Source organism: Diorhabda sublineata, chromosome 8 (assembly GCF_026230105.1).
Source record: "Diorhabda sublineata isolate icDioSubl1.1 chromosome 8, icDioSubl1.1, whole genome shotgun sequence".
Classification (NCBI taxonomy): domain Eukaryota; kingdom Metazoa; phylum Arthropoda; class Insecta; order Coleoptera; family Chrysomelidae; genus Diorhabda; species Diorhabda sublineata.
In genome coordinates, this window is record NC_079481.1 from 21,111,048 (window position 1) to 21,115,356 (window position 4,309).

The following is a 4,309-nucleotide window of genomic DNA, read 5'->3' on the forward strand; positions in this document are numbered from 1 at the left end:
ATGAATCTTTACTAACATGTTTTTCATTTCACGATAAATATCACATCCTTTAGTTGTATCTTTCATATGAATTAGAACTAGTATTTCTTCTGTTACTTGAAAATTATCAGCAACTCCGTGCACATAAATACAAAGCTGAACAGTGTTCTATTGTCATACGACTCAGGCTAATTTTCGAAACAATATATTTTCTTCGTTAATGCTACTTTTGCCACTTCTTCCAAACATTCTTTAACTAGCTCTCCATCTTGAAACGGCTTCAGTTTTTTTTATGAAAATATTTGACACAATAAATCTGGCTTTACTACCATTTCAAACTCGTCAGATACTTGGCGGAAAAAAAGTTTTTTTGACACTTTAACTTACCATTTAGTTCTACTTTGTCTTCTCGTATATTTCCTGTAAAATTTTTATATTTTGAAGCATGTCTCATGTTGCTTTCTGATATTATACTCTTTCCTAATACCAACAGTTTCTTTGCAGGTTAGACATATTGCTTTGCTGTTATATCAATAAAAAAATTGTTCGCACATGCGTACAATACTAAAACTAGTTGTTTGGAGTGCTCGGAGAAGTGTTTGAGACTTCTCTTTACTACGAGATATACAAAAAAAAACGGAAAAACGGAATAATATTTGAGAAACTTGATATGGTCAACAAAAACTTAAAGAAATAATTTTTTTTGCAGTTTCTTTTAGAATTTGAAGTAACATTGCATACAGGGCCGCGGGCCGCAGAACTAACGTCGCGGGTTGTGCGCCCCTGATCTATAAGTGTCCCTCTTGCTGCGATACTAGGAACCCAGTGTTTACAGCTGATCTGTTAATCCCACCCCGTTTAGAAATTCCAGAATGTGGGATGGCTGTAGCTGCCAGAGATCCTCCTCTTCTATTTCATACGCTCCCAGGTGTAGTGCTCTGGTTTGTTTCCCACTTCTAGAGAAGGTAGATAGAGGTTTCGTCCTCGGTATAACAAAATCTTCACGCCGCTTTGCATAGCATCTTCAAGTGATCATTGAGGCGACAGGTCTCGATAGGACTCCTGTCGTGCATATATGATTGAAAATAAAATTGTTATTTTATTAATTTCAATTTGTACATCGAATTTTTATTCTTGCAGTCTGCTTCTGTCAAACCCTACATTATTTAATATGTCTATACTAACTTATTATTTTCAAACGAGAATTCCATCTTGACTATGTGTTTTATGAAAGCAACAATTTCTAAAATATAGGATATTATATAACTAGTGCGGACAGTGACATTTTATAAATCAGTCGGAATGTTTAGTAGGCCGATACGGAATTCACGCGAGTGCGCCGCTTTCCAGCGAGTTATGTACAATATATTGCCACAACGTTATAATTATTTCTTTCAAATTTACATATAAATCCATTCAAAAACATTTGCAATAAATGTTTATACCCATAGATTCTCTTCAACAATCTATAAGCTTCTGTGGCTGTTTTGCGTAGTTTAAGAAGAAATTCAGGTTAATCTATTGCTCTGTTTCATCGTTTTGAAATTTGAATTTTGTGCATTACTTATCAAAACCCTTTATGTCTTCATCAAATACAATCTTCTATGATGAAATGTTTCCTCAACAATTCGTAGGCGGCGCTACAAATGTTTTTTTATGTATAAAGTTCCATTAAAGATATTGCATTGGATAATAAATTTGACGTAAGAACTCAGTTTAACCCTCTTCCACCTGCTTCTTAATTAATTGCGTTTATTCACAACAATGGGAAAACCTGAAAGTCAAAGTTTCACTTTGTAGAATACTAATACAAAATAAACAAGAATTGTAAGTTTCGAATTTATTAATTTTCTTTATAGCTACAAATATTTGGCAAAACTTAATATTTCACAACCACAGTTACGTTTTGCGCGTAGGTATGTTAGGTAAACATCAAAATTTTATTCACAAACAGATCAGTTATTCCATATAGAAACTACGATGAGTTGACTGTCATGTTTAAAATAATATAACTTGGAAATCATGGGTAATATATGTAAATACCACAAGTGAAGAGAGTGACTAAAATTTTGAACCTCTGTGGCTCTGATTGGAAAGGAAGTCGATGAGTAGAAGCCATGCAGTTGTTATTGAAAAAAATATATTTTAAAACGAATGTGTCGTCACAAAACTCTTTTTTTTTTCATTTTATATGTAAATTATGCAAGTCAATAAACCATCTACAAACACTGTTGGTTCGACCAATCGACTTCCATATATAGAATTGGAATAAGTTCAACAAAACGGGCCAAACATGCTTTAATAGTCCAAGGATGGCTTTTGAATGGGCGTTTAGGCTTTAACTCCAAAGGGAAGGTGTTCTGGACACTTTTCAGCTTATTTGATTGTGAAAGAGGAGTCTATATATGAAGTTTATCATGTCAAAGTTATACAATTTAATTGCGTGTGTAGAATTCTCGCCAGAATATTTTATTTAAGACAATCAACCAAAAATAAAACTTCTTTGGCGATCAAATTGAATCATACAGAAAACTTTAATTGAATTATTCTTGCTAAAAACTTTTCATCCTACCCTGTACTATTAATAGCTTCAAAAATATTTGAATAGATGAAAAACAGTCCAGTTAAATAGAGATTTGGAAAACTCATTTTTTCTTATGGGAGAAAATTTAATTTTCTTGACCCAAGAAATTAGATCACGCGAGTCACTCTCTACAATTGTGTTGTAGGATATAATGGAATGATGGGTCACGACCTGAATTCGCTACAAATTCCAGCTATCGGTGTAAATTCTTGTCAAAAATTTTAAATTATAATGTCCACAAAACGATGTGATTCTGGTACAGTAGAACCTCTATAAGTCGAACCTCCCTAAGTCGAAAACCTCCTGAACTCGAAGAAAAGTTCCGTTCCCTTCCCTTCAATCCTTAAAACCTTCATTGCTCGAAATTTTTACCCTCTATAAGTCCAAATAATTATTGAGTCCCTACATGGTATTTCTATATACATTTTACCTCCATAACTCGAACACATAAAGTGAAACCTCTGCATCTCGAATATAAAATTGTTACCGTATCTTATAAGGATTATCAATTCTATGAAATGGTTATGGAATTTACAGTTGACGTCAGATTTTCTGTGGGCCGTTGTAAAATTATAGTTTGGATTTACTGCAACTAACATCAACTTCAATGGTTGTTCACAAATAAAAATTGAGAAAAAATGAGTGTAAAACGTAAACTGAGAACAATAAGTCTTGCTGAAAAATTACAAGTGCTCGAAGCAGTTAAGATTTGTCAAAAAAAGAAGGACGTTGCAGAGTAATTTGGTATACCGTTAAGTACACTTTCAACAATTATAAAAAATGAAGAAGATATTAGAAAAAAAATAGAGTGGCCAAAGTTTATCTTGCAAAAGACGACGAACTCTAGAGTTTCCCGGTTTGGAAGAGTGTTTATTACAATGGTTTAAGCAGTGTCGTCATGAAAATATAAGCATTAGTGGACCTTTGTTACAAGAAAGGGCTGAAATGTTTTCAAAGTCATTAGGATTTTATGATTTTAGAGCATGTAACGGATGGCTGGAGAAGTTTAAAAGGATGCACGAACTTGGGTTCAAAAAAGTTTGTGGGGAAAGTGCAAGTGTTAATATTGGTACTTGTTACAAATAAATAGGTGAGTGAAAGATTGAAAAGCTTGTTAAGTGATTACGAGCCTGAAAATATTTTTAATGCCGATGAGACGGGATTATTTTTCAAATGTCTTCCAGACAAAACTCACTGTATTAGTAACTCAGTGTTTTATGAGTGGAATATTGCACTATCTAGTGAAATATCACGAACTTTTGAATCACGAAATGTTTTAAAACACCGATGGGATTGTGATGAAGTTTTTATTGACTTCCTAGATACCGTCGGGTCAATACATTCTCTTAGACTATACAGGATGTTCCGGGACTTGATGCAAAAAAATCGGCAGTGAATAGATGACGTGAAAATAATGCTGTGACATAAAAATTTTCCTCATACATCCCCTTGTTTCTAAGTTATAGGTATTTAAAGCTTTCAATGGGTGATAACGTATGTCCATGTAGTGTGTTTAAGGGAATAAATAATTCTAAAGCCTGTACAATCTAAAGATATCAAAAATGAATTTTTCAATCGAAATTTTAACAAAAAAGTACACTTTGTTTTACTCCATAAAAATGGTTTAGGAGATAATATGTAGATTTTTATATAGTTGAACATGCCTAGGAAACCGTTCGCCATAAAGAGACATTCTGAAGAAAATGATCATAAATTGTAATTATCTATTGTTAATACTCACAGGAG